Source organism: Gymnogyps californianus, chromosome 8 (genome assembly GCF_018139145.2).
Source record: "Gymnogyps californianus isolate 813 chromosome 8, ASM1813914v2, whole genome shotgun sequence".
Lineage (NCBI taxonomy): Eukaryota > Metazoa > Chordata > Aves > Accipitriformes > Cathartidae > Gymnogyps > Gymnogyps californianus.
This window is the reverse complement of record NC_059478.1, coordinates 28,742,094-28,755,459: the sequence shown is the minus strand read 5'-3', so window position 1 is coordinate 28,755,459 and position 13,366 is coordinate 28,742,094.

Sequence of the window (13,366 nt, the reverse complement as noted above, 5' to 3'; positions counted from 1 at the left end):
TGCAAATCAGGACTTCCTTTTACATAAAAATGCCATTTATCATTATCAAATGAAGTGTTAATGGAATCAGCTCACAGACAAACTCATGCATATATATATAAAAAAATAAATATAATATATACATAAAAAAAATCCTTACTGCAGAGAATGATCAAGCACCTTGTCAGCAATCCATATTATATTCGTTAATTTGATTCCTGCCAAAAAATCACTTAAGTGAGACCTTCTGATTTCTTTCTTTAACGCTTGAGGCTCCTTTCATCTAAGCAGTGTTTATTAACCTATTTCTGAAAATCAGCATAAGCACAAGCTATATTTAATCTGTTCTTTTCATGTGCTTTGTTTTTTTTTTTAAATGTGTTTTGTTTTGTTTTTAATTCCAGTGTAAGAATTAGAAATTGAGCATTGGTCAGTATTAAAAAAACCCCACTGGTTCAGATAGTGACAACTGAAATGATAAAAACTAAGGTTTATTATGTTCATTTATATTCTTTAGGGGAGACTGATTCTAATTAAATACCAGGACTAATGGTAATGACAGCAAGAAAAGTATACTCACCTGAAGAATAATACTGTGACCTGATGACTGAGGTTTGGGGTACAGCTTCAAAACTCTGTGCTCTACCCCTAGTCTTACCAGTGTCCCCTTCTGCTGTCTTGAATAGCAAATCTCCTGCCTGCATGCCTCTGGGTCCCCATCAGAAAGGTGGGTGCAAACTTATTGAACTCCTTAGTTAATTTGAAATCTGCAGATTAAAAATGTTCTATGACTAGATATTCTTGTTAATACTTTCACACCAAAAATTGACTTAAATCCCCCTTAACCAATAAACTCTGTAGCTCCCAGAAACCAGATCCAGTTTGGAGACGAACAATCAGCATAATTTTTACAGAGCTATCAGATACACCTATAGCTGCATGGAAGAAGTCCTGGTCCCATTCGTATGAATGGGGTTTTGCCACTGAGATGAATGCGTCCAGGATTTCACTCACACTTTTCAATATCCAGGCTAGAATAAGGCAGACTGGAACAAGGCAAACTTGCCATTGTGTTCAGTGTAGAAGCAAGGTAGCTCAGGACTGCCTACATGAACTGATTTGTGCAGTCAGTTGCAGTGTGGAGATACCCTCATTCACCAAGTGCTCCACCTTTGACAATATTAGAGGTGGATTTTATCAGCTCCAAGGAGTTTCCCTTAACAGGTTATGTGGTGACAGGTTTTGTCCTTCTCCCAGCTCTGCAGCCAAGGATAAAACACTTGCTGAAACTAAACTATCTCTTGTAGAACTTAATGAGGCTCCTTTTACCTGAGGTAAGGTTGTGGCTACAGATTTATATAGGAAGGAGCTGTCCTGGCTGGACACTCCCAAAATTCCTGCCAGGAAGGATGAAACTTATTTTCCAAGCTGCTGTAAGAAGATGATTGTGGTAGTGAGATAGTCCTTATAAAAGTGATCGAAATCTGAGAGCTGAAGCAGAAAGATACCAAAAAGGAGCAGGTAAGAAAAAGTTATTTTGCTTTTTTACCCTGTTTATTTAGAGAAGTGGGTGGCCTCCAGTCAGGAGATGACTTTGAGTCCCTGAGAGGAAGTCCTTCGCCTTCCCCATCAAGCAGGCAGGGAAAGCAATGGGATAACTTGTTGAAATTTAGAAACTGAATCAACCTCAAATTCTCTGAGAACCCAAAATAATTAAGGTTTGCTCGAGCCGCTCAGTTCAAACACATTCCTGAAAGATGTTATACCTCACAAGTATCACTTGCATTTGTATACATTGGGAAATAGAGTGGGTAATAAATCTTCTTACTATTTATTGCTCTGCCAATATGTATCTTGGCAATATTAAAATATATGCATGCATGCTTATGAATTTTATTTCTTTTCAAAGGAGCCAGCTCCTTGTACTAACAACCACAGCTATGACTTGATAGACTCCTCTTTACCTGGCATGCCTATAGAAATCTCTAGAGAATTAGAATTCTCATTAAGTGCACTGGAAAGCAGAATTTAATCAAATGTATGCCAAAGCTCGCTGTTAAAAATATGCAACTATAAATTGCATTTCTGTAGAAGTTGTTGCAGTCCTACAGTGACCACTGAAGTCTTTTTTATTTATTGTACCATGAATACAGAATAGATAAAATTAAATCCTCCATAATCAATGGCTCCAATTTACATGCGTTACTTGTCAAAGTGACTTTCTCTGGTCCCCACAAAATGCTATATAATGTGACATCTCACAAGTCTTCAGGAACATCCTAAGATGAATCTGAAAGATAAATATTGCAGTTGTGAGTCTTTCTGTCATGACTCAAATAATTTTAAAATTGCAGAGATATATTCCTCTAACAATGTTAAAATTGTTCTAATGCAGGATAAAATGGTAGTTTTAGTCTCTGTAATTTTTATAGCAGCTTGTAATTTCCATGCCCTCGTTACAATTCTCAGATCAGGAAAGATTACAGGAGAAAACGTTTTCACTGGAAAATCTGCTCTGCTGCTCATCTTCCCTGTGAAGAATATACCCAATATTTAGAATCTAGGAAGGCTTTTATGAGTTGTTTGATGCTGTAAGTGTCTAAGTTAGACCATTTGATTTGGATTAGCGTCATTTCTGGAGTCTGTTAAAGGGATAAATATGAGCCCACCTCCCGGTTTCTCCCCAAAATGTACTTTTACGAACACTGATGCACTCATTTGTATCTGTTCTGTTTGTGGCCACTCACCAGCAGGCTGGGAGATGTTTGAGAAACATGAAATGTCAGAGTGAAAAATTTGTGTCCTTTGGTTCTGCTTTGAATTGGTTTTAAGTCCCCAAATTAGAAGAGCTATGATTACCACAGAAGGGGTTTTAGAAGAAGCACTTGAACAGTAAAAACCCTCAAAATGCAGGTACCTTAAGTGTACTGAGGTCTGATGGAGTGCTGCTGACATGTGTGACTATCATTAAATACACTGCACAGGAACTTTGGGCTTGTTTGGTGATATGTACCACAGTGATCCTTTCAGGCTGTCTTTGGGTTAGGGTGCTGTTGTGACTGTAGCTGTGATGACATGACAGGGGAAGAGCAGATATTTTCTAGATAAACTGATAAAAGGGGAGAAAACAAGACCATCCTTTGGGCTCACACACAGGTTGGAAGAGGAGGAGGACAAGGTAGTGTACAGAGAGACCACAGTGATGTTGTTGCAACAAGTCACATTGAGTTTCCATCATGGAAAATCGTCTATGAATGTTAATGCCATGTCAGGCTGCGCACCTACAGGCAGTATATCAAACCCATATTTTTCCTTTGATTGAGCTGCTGAGGATACGTTTTGGAGAGGTAGAAGGCAGCCCAGGGGAACCCCTGCGTGGGCATTTCGGCACACATGAAGGATGATGCACAACAGTATTGCTTCAGGGAGAATTCAGGGAAGAGCTTGGGCAGCTCAGGAAGGAAGAGTCCCTCTGGAGACCTGCCAACATACAGGGGAACATTTTGGCTCTATATCCAAGGGGACAAACAGGCAAATCGTCTGCTTGTCATGGGTCTGGGCCAGCAGCCCTGTGCCTCTCTCTGTACCTTTGGGAATAGCCTGGGTTTCCTAGATGGTGAAGGGGCAGTTATGCTTCATGTCAGTGGTTGGTAGAGAATTGCCTGCACCCTTCTCCCATCTTATATATCCCCATAACAGTCAGGAAAATAACCGTGCACTTAGAGAGGACAAGAAAGTTGTCCACAAAGCAAAGAGAGCAGACTCCACAGGGTAGAAAAAGGGACCAAAATGCCACATCCTGTCGTGCATCCCTCAGGCTCGAATTAAGGGGAGATGCAATATCACTGCCTATAGCTGGCTGGAGGGAACTGGAAATGGGGAGTGAGGATGTTTTTCACATTGGTAAGGGGATAAATAATTAACACTAATTACTTACGTTTGACATTGAGAAATGTTTTGTAGCTGTGAAGCAGATTTTGAGAGACTTTTTTTTGAGAGGTTTTTTTTTCCTCTTATAGTTAGTGAACATCCTGTGTGCTAAACCCTGTTCTGGTGCCTGAGCGAGGCTGGTGGGAGATGGGGTTAAGACCAGACTCTCCGTGCAGTCTTTGGCCCTTTCTCATTCTCTGGCTGCCAGGACTGGCTGAGACATGAGACACAGGGCCCTAAATCACAAACCTAGAGAGGAACAAATCTGGCCTAAAGCTGCCTGTGCCTTTATACCCTCAGTCCTGTTTGAAGCAGAGCCCAAATAAACACCTTTATTTTTCAAAGGGAAATTGCTGGAGCACCAGTGCTGTAGTACCCCAGAGGCCAACTGGACTGAGTGCTCAGCACTAAACCCAGCCTTTCTGTATGCGATCACATCTTTTTAACTCATTCTCCCCATTCTTAATGCCTGAAAATCTATTATTAAGGATTAAGACAAGTGGAGAACACAGACTTTTGAGCTAGAAACTGAAAGATAAGCATCGCTCCCCTCTTAAAATTGACGTATATATTTTGTTCTCATAAAGAGCTGTTGGATACAGCACCACCTCAATTATAATGAAACAGCAAAGAAATTCCACATTGGGAAAGGTTTTCTGAGGGTATATTCTCAGTTACTGCTGAAGATTAAAAATAACCTTCTCAAGCAATAAATTGGTTGAGACAGTAACAGGACCAAAATCAGTGAAATCTAGTAATGAAATATTAATGCTACCATGTTAAGCTGGGAGAATCATAAAAATTCATTTTGCAGAGCTGCGTAGATCATATTACTTGTGTCCTGAGCTAGCTAGATTTTAATGTGCAGTGCTTTCTACTTGTGTCCTGTTCCTATATCCAATTCCTATTAGCAGAAAAGATGACCAAAATCTTAAGTCATGTAGCTGCTTCAGGAAAGCAAAGAAACCCTGTTGGAGTACATGGCAGTAGCTCTCTAGAATTAGAAGGCATGTTGCGAGTGACATAAAGAGAGCTGTCAAGTACCTGGTGCTTTGCTTTACTGCTCCGCTAAATGGCCATTGTAGAGCTGCGGCAGACATATGGGGAAATTTTATTTCTAGGGCAACATTATTTTGCGTGAAACTGAAATTAGATAAAAACTACACGTAAAGGTATGTTTGAATTTCAGTTAGTGCTTGATCTTTGTATGCCAAAAGGACCTCCCTTGGATACTCAGTCTAGCTGCGGGCTTTCTTTCAGGTCCTGGAACCTGCAGCTTTCAGAAGTCAGGCCAATTTAAATTGTGTAGATTTTGCTGCTTTACATAACCTATTTGAATTCAGTAGGTTTAAAAACCTGCAAGGTAAATAGGTACATTCTGCATACGCCTGTCCTGCTGGCTTAGGTGGTAGCTTTAATGTCACACAATTAAACAAAGTGGCGAGAAGAAGCCTAGCAAGGTCTAGCCATGTGGCATTAACCGTGCGCAGTGCTTTCCAGAGCAGAAGAGGTGGCTGATTCACTGTCCAACTAAGGTAACTCCATTTTATCAGTGTCCCTCATCCTCCAGCTTGTGCTAGCTACAGTTCCTTTCTGACACACCACAGAGCAGCTCGTGCATTATTAGCAGCAGCCATAGCTCAGCTGGAGGCGGCTGCGTTAAGCTCATAGATGTAACAAAGACTGTATACATTATATTTTGTACAGCAGGTTGGAAGGAGAGTTATGATCCTTGCAGTCCGACTGGCTTCCCACGCCCAAGAAAAATGACTCCCAGAGACACACTTGGGCACACGGAGGCACTGAACAGAAGAGGACAGGTAGCTTCCCTTGGAAAGAGATGGGCACCTCCAGGGGTGAAACGGCAGTCACAGAATTGGAGCAAGAGCAGCTGGAGCAGCAGACCTCGCCACAGAGTCCACGCCTGGTGTAGCTGGTGGAGAGACAGAGGCACGGTATGTCCAGAAAGTCAACGTTGGAAGCAAGGTGCTAAGCCTGAGATGGGGTCTTCAAAGGGGCAACGAAACCCACAGGGACTGGCCTTGTGCCCAGGACAGACATGAAGGCCTGTAACCAAGCTGCTCTAAGGGGAAGGTACGTAAATACCAAAGGCTTGTTCCAATGGCCTGCAGAAATACTGCTCCTTGCCCCAGGCCGGGGTCTTTCCTGATGCCAGGCAGCCACAGAGTTTCGAGGCTGAATTAACTCCAGGACATCACTACTATGCATTTTTTTTTCTCTAGGGCCTGAATACTGTGGGGGTTTTCTCCCCTTGAAGTCTCAGAGGAAGGCTCAGTCAAATCAAATACAGAGCTGCTTTGCTGCCTGTGTGCCAAGGATAAGAAAGCTAAAAAAAAAATCGCAGCAGCTTCCTGGACTAGCCTGCCTGTAAATATCACCTCGCAGCTGGGTCCCTCGGTGCACAGACCTCGCTGGCCTGAATTTTGCCTGGCCCTTTGCTGTACACATGAGCCTTGCAGACCTGCTGAGGGGACACTCCAGGGTGACTTTGCAGAGCGCTGGGCGTGTGTCCCCTAGTGCAGCGCCTAGGCAGGCCAATCCCCTAGGATAAGTACCGAAACGGAGCAGAGAGCGTAATCTGTTTTAATGGATCCTTCTGCTGCTGCTGAATAACTCCCTAGTTGGGATTACTTTTACTGCAGGCACGATTAGTCAGCAATTGACAGGGCAGGGGGTCTCGGTGGGGAGTCCGTAGCTAGCTAAGAATATGAGCCAAACAAACATTATTTTCAGGCTTATTGGGACAAAAACCTGCGGAGAGCAGAAAGTTTGTCCCTCGCTGTTTTCCTGGGTAGGGGTGCAGTCTTGAAGGCGATGAGACAAACACTTGAGGATGGCTGATAGCACTGGAGTGCAGAATAAACAAGGAAATGATACTGGATCCCAAGGCATAGAAAAAAAAATGAGACCTGCTAAAGAGAGCTCAGTATCAGAGGGAAGAACAGCTTCCTGAAACCATGTGAAGTCACTAAAACAAGTGTCTGAAATGATGCAGAAATGGTTCTCACCTCCTTCCACATGAAAGAACCGGGCATGTACACAAAACGCTTCTTCAGTGTTTGCCTTTGCATAACGAAACAAAATATAATGGTCAGTAAAGTTAAGCCATTAAGAGTAAATCAGTTCTGTTTCCATTGGAAAGCAGCCTGGATTACTCTGTAACACTGAAGCCATCTGTAGTTCCCACATTGATTTTATTCTCTGCGGCACCGAACATACAAAATCAGCAGGCGCCTTTGAGTGCTCTCTCAGCCACATGGAGAAAATAGATAAAAGCCCTCTGGGCCTCCTGTATGTCTATGTGCAACCTCACCTGTGTGACACCTGGCTGTGCCCAGCACAGAAATAAGCACAAGCAAGCTGGGCAGCCTGCTGAATCGGCATATTGGCTGTGGAGGAGAAAATACTGCCAGGAAGCAGTGACCTGCCTCTTTTCTGCAATGCACCGGTGTGCAGCATCCCAACAGGAGTAGTTTTGTTTTGTGCCAAGCACCTCTGAGACAGAGGACACTGTGCCCAATTTGGCGGAAATAAAAAGCAGCCTCCTTTTTGCTATTTGCTGTTCTTGTGGAAACTCTGCTTCCCCTGATCCACTGCAAAATGCTGTTTTCACTTTTCAGGCAGCTACAATTTTGGCCTTTTCAAGAGAAAATACCTGTTTAAGTGCCTCTGAAGGCATGGCAACTTCTTCACTGCACCTGATGTTTCATCGCACCTGACCCTGCCTTGACCAGGCAATGGCACAGCGCTGTTTCCCTCCAAGGCAGCCTGTGGCACTTTCGGCAGCTGGAAAACCCGCTGGCTCCATTTTCTCAATCAAGCCAAGTGGCTGAGCAGCACATGGCAATTCCTGTGTCCTTCCTTTAATTAGACACTCTAAGAAGTGAGAACAGCATCAAATAAGGTGAGGTCCCACTATTAATAACTAGCAAGTGACTGTATATTCAGATACTTAAAAAAAATCCAAATAAAAACCTGTGAGCTTAAGATCAGAGACAGAAAGAGCCTTTTATCTTTCTGAGCTCATTTGAACTCTCAAGTCAGGGAATGAGTCCATTTCACAAGACCTCAGAGCCATGCCAAAGCTCTCTCTAGCCTTTGCCTTCAGCATTGCTGTGACTGGTCACAGCATAAGCAGCAGAGACCTAGACAGTCATGATCTGCCTGCCCCACAGCGCAACGATGTCCCCTAGAAAAGCCAGCGCTTTTGTCAGGCATGCAGGACGTGGCACTGAACCTGTGTGAGCCCACCTTCCGTACAAAGCAGCCTGCAGAAGAGCAGGTGCCCCCTTCTTTCACGGAGCATTCGCTGTGTTGGTCGGTGTGGGAAGAAAAGCAGCGCTGCTGCTGCTGCTGCTGCTGCTGCTGAGCCCCCGGGACTGCCCGAGAGCTGCAGCCTCAGTGTCCTGCAGAAAGCCACAAATGTCAGCGGAAGATGATGAAGTATGAATTCAAAGGTTAGTCTATTTTTTCCCCTAAGCTCTAAAGGAGGGAATCACTACCTTTTGAGATGGATAATATCATTAATCAGACACTGAGAGTTCAGTCCCTTGTACGGTGCCAAATCATCTGGACTTTTATCTTCCCAGCCCTGCACAGAAGACAAATCCAGGCCTGCTAGTGCTTGGGAAGGGGGGTGGGGTGGGGAAGAAGTTATTAGGGGGAAATTTTTGAAGCATAAACAAAATTTCAGCGAAAGGTTGTTCCTGCCATGACACGATTATAAATGAGATGATCAGCCACAAAGAACATTATTTTTTGTGGCTTTAGCAAAATGATGCTTCTGTTCTAATGGTAGAAGTAAAAAATTTAAAGGGAGAAGGAGAGGGTTCCTTTAAAAATTCCAGATATTTTAATTAATGCCAATAGCATTAAAATATTATGGCTTGAGATGCTTATGAAAAGGCTCTTTTATTCATTAAATTTCCCAGACCCAACATAATTAGAATTCTTAACATTCGTGATCTCTCAGCATTGGCTTCCAAAATTAATGGTCTGAGTAATTTCTTACAGCAGATGAACTGAGTTTCAAAATAAATGTATTGCAGTAGTAAACATCAGCTTTCTGTAAAGGCAGGATGCACCATTCAAAGACAACTTTCGAGAAGGAAAACACCCTCCATTTTCTCTCTCCTGGATTTCCATATTCAAAGGACATAATGAAGGATTGTAAATTCCTGTACTCAAAATTTAGGGAATCCCTGAACAGAAGCCGCCTGCACCACTTGTGCATGCAAATCATGCTGCAGTTTTAGTGTTGCACGTTCTTTCTGCCACACTTGGTATAGGAGAGGCTGGCGCTCAGGGTGAATTAGGAGGACAGGTTAGTAAGGGATGCTGTTTTCTGCAGGTCCCTGCTTCATTTGCTGTGGAAGTTGAGAGGGCTGTGACGAATGCAGCTGGGCACGGGATGCTGTCCTGGTTCAGATGTCTGAACGGTGCCCTGCAGATCTGGGTACTGCCAAAAGCCTGCTTTGTGAGCCTGGGAAGGTCGTTTAATCCAGACATTTTGCATGGGGTTGCTAAATGTATGCTGTTCATTTTGGCATCTGATTTCCAGAGCGCGGAGCACTTCCAGCTGCAACTCCTGCTGGTGGGCTGTGTACCCAGGAAGAGCCACGCCGAGCTAGGAGCTGTAAAACCTGCCGTTTCTGACTGGGCATGGCGGGATCTCACAGCTCTTTCTGGCAGCCTCCTGATGGTGAGACTCAGGATCCTGGATCCCATTCCCAGCCCTGGAAAGCTGGCAGCTCTGGTGGGTGCAAATCATTCTGCCCGTTTCCCTGCATCTCATCCTTGTTCCAGTTCTGTCTTTTCTTACCCTGTCTCTTTGCCTGGCTAGTCCCAGTCCCCCCTCCTCGGGTTCATTTCCTGAGGGTCAGTCCCCTTCTCTGTTCAGCACCAGGCTGAACTCAGTTCCCACACCTGCACTGCTGCTCAGTCCCACTGTCTTCGCCCAGCCCGTCAGCCTTGTCTAAATGTCCCTTCCTTTCCTTATGGCTGCAGTTCCTCCAGGATCCTGACCCAAGCCTCCCTTCTTCTGTGCCAGTATGGTTGAATTTGTTCCCCTCGTGGTCTTGATGCCAGAATACAGGTGATCTTTGCACTCACAGCGTAGTGATGAGGAGCTGTGACCATAGGCGGTATCTTGCTCTGATTCTCTAGCCAGGCGTTAACACGTGCCCAATAACTCATGGTGGTGAGTGTGTGAGCCTGCACTGTGGTGAGTACTGCAAAGGGAATCAGCTGCTCCGTGCTGACGGGTCGGTGGCATGGGCCTACCCCGTTCTGGACAAGCTGAAGGGCAAGATGAGCCCAGCAGGACAGGATCCTCAGAGTTTTTAGGATTCCCACTGAAAAAAGTCTTTGCTGAGGAAGCCAGATGCGATTTTTTTCAAATGCTTTCAGTTGGCCACGCTTGCATAGATTTTCACAGCAGTAATGAAAAGGCACATCCTTAATACAAAGGTCACAAGTTCACTGAATTTCTACTCCTCTATCCAAACCGTGAGGAGCCGTGGTGCATCTTAAAGAAGAGGATGTCAGTTCTTTTTCTCTGTTACCATTACAAAACAGTGCATTGTTCCCTGGCCTTGCCCTTGGGAATAGCTATATTGTTTTGGCTGAAGCTTTCAAAAAAAATTCAGCCTGAGGCAGATGCCCAGGATGGAAAATGACAAGTTACTGGTCAAAATATGACAGTTATAAGCAGCTGAAAGTAGAGTCTTGTAATTGGAAATGTCAGACAGTCTTGACAGTAGGCAGTGCTACCAGCCCACCAACCTCAGGAAGTTTGCTCAGGATTTTATGTGTAGGTAGAGGCAGCACGTGCACCTTCTAGTAGTCTCAGTAATTTTATACATGGCACAAAAAGGAGTAGCAAAGTTTTCTGGGTGTTAAAGCATGACATGAACTACACTTCTGCTGCTGGCAGCTTTGTCATCTATTTGGACACAAGCTGGAGAAATGCCATGCCGGCTTAGCACAACCCTGCAGCTACCTCCCACGTCTGAGGCCAGGGGAAAGGCTCTGGAAACAGAGCAAGGACTGAACATCCATCCACACCTGAGCTTCCCTCTAGCTGTCGCTTTCTGAGTGGAGTTGGATTCCCCAGCACTTGAGTTGCTAAACTGAAGACTTCTGGGGCAATTTTGTGGGGAGGGATGGCAGGTCTATGCCCCCCAGCCCCTGTGAGCGCCACTCATGCCCTCAGCATCCGTCATGTGGCGGTGTGGTGGATGCGTTGGAAGTGCTCTGCATTTCTATTCATTTCTTGGTCTGATATGTGTGCAGCGACTGGGTTTAATTCTTACAGCTTTTTGACTTCAGCTGAGGAAAACTTCAGAAGGCTCCAGCCCCCGCTTGCACTTGAACCAGCCGGTCACTACCTGCCTTTCAGACACCTTCCCAGGAGAGAAATTCACCTTTCCCTGTTGCAGGGGCAACCATCCAGCCCTGTAGTCAGTCACTGCAGTTTCATTAAGTTTTATATTTAACTTTCCCTCAGCACCTGGGACCAGAAGGAGTGTGTTAGTGTCTCGGAGCTGGAACACTACATTGAATTACCTTGTTGGTTTATCTGGTCATAATAGCAAGAGAGATCCCAGTGCTATAGTTAAGAGTCTGTCAGCATTTCCATTATAAACCTCTTATTCTCAAGAGGTTTTAACTTAGCTGTAAAAATCTGTTCCATTGCACAAACTTAGTTTATAACATGGCTTAGAACAATATTTTATCTTTTAATATTGAAAATACACACACAGTCAGTTCATATTGAAATATATATGTGTGTAGCCAAAGATACACTGGTTTTAGGCAGTGAACAACCTGTTCAGCCTCTTCTGTTCTTTTTTAATTTAGCTGATGTGATATTATTACTCTGGCTATTTTAATAGATAAGATACAGTGGTTTGACAATCTCTTCGATTACTGGCACACGAACTCCTCTAATATATGTTAATATGATCATTCACAAGTGCAGCAGAGTCACAGTGTGGAGGAAATGTAAGAGGTTTGGCACAAAGGCTGCTTGCCCTCCTTTTCCTTTTATTCTAGACACTCATGCAAGGACACTTCACTCATGCTCTGAAAAAGCAAAGCAAAAGCTTTGACCAGCTGCCTGGCAGGAAGGATTTGGCAAATGTGTCATCATGGTTCTCTCCATTATGGTCTGCTGGGCAAGAAGGCACCAGTAACTGAGGAACAGTCTCTTCCAGGGACCCTTCTGCCTGAACTGGTCTCCTAAAGCCTTGCCTCCCCACCACATCCTTGGTCTGCCAGGCAGTGTGGGCAGGCGGGAGAAAGGTGGTGGACAAGGCAGCAGCTACCGGCTCTGGCTCTCCAGCTCTCACCAGGGCTTCATCTGATTTTTTTTTTTGTTTCTTTAACCAAATGTTTCGTGATTTCCTAGCAGAAAGCAGCTGGGTCAGTGTCCTTCAGAGGAGCAGTGGCTGTTTATCTCACCTAAAGATCCAACCAAAGGGTAACATCTTTGGATAGGAGGGTTTGAACTCAATGACAAAAAGTACCTTTCCCATCTGGCGCACATGGCCAGACAGCAGGGCTGCTGCAGAGGGTCCCTGCAGGGCACAGTGAATTGTGAGGTTTTTCTTTTCTCCAGACGCAGGCTGACACAGGAAGGAAGCTCCTTCTCCCAAAGCCTCCAGCCCTCCTGAGAAGAGGTGAAGGTTGCAGGACACTGGGCAGGATGAGCCATGCAGAAAGCCTCCACAGTGAGTGTCAAATAAAACATATACCCTAGAAATTTTTATTTTTTTCTGGACAAATTGCTCTTCATGTGTTAAGGAAAAGCGTTTTTTCCCAGCCTCTCTGACTTTTGAAAACTCATGGCAAGGTCGTTCATGCCCCGGAGACCCAGAAGTGCTGCCATTTTCCTGGTATGGCTGCACTGGTGCTACACTGGCTTTGAGAATGCAATTTTCTGTTAGACAGACTGCCTGGCTGCTTTTGCTTTCCATCCCCACCAATATCACATGTTCCTCATTTCTTCCTGCTCTTTCCTTGGTGCTGCCGCTGCATTTCAGACATGGTTTGCTCAAGCTGGGATCCACCTTCAGCTGCTGCTCGGTGTGGCCAGCCAGCCTGGGGCCTCTGGCTGTGTTTGTTGCAGGTGGCTTCCAAGCGGATTCAGGATTTTCTTGCTCACAGCTTTCCTACCTCTTCTAAGATCCTCTTCCCTTTTGACACTTACCTTTGGACTGCCTTCTCATACACACACTTCCACCCCTTTGACAAGGCTCATTTTTCAGGACAGAGATTCTATTTCTCATAAAAATGCTGGCAAAGATAAGGGCCATACAGGTCTGCAGACCAGCTGATAGAAATTCATCTAAACCCCACGCTGACAATTTCCCGTCAATAGCCAAGGCTATGCAGGCACGGCTGCAAGCCCATGATTCAGCAACTTTAACTGATT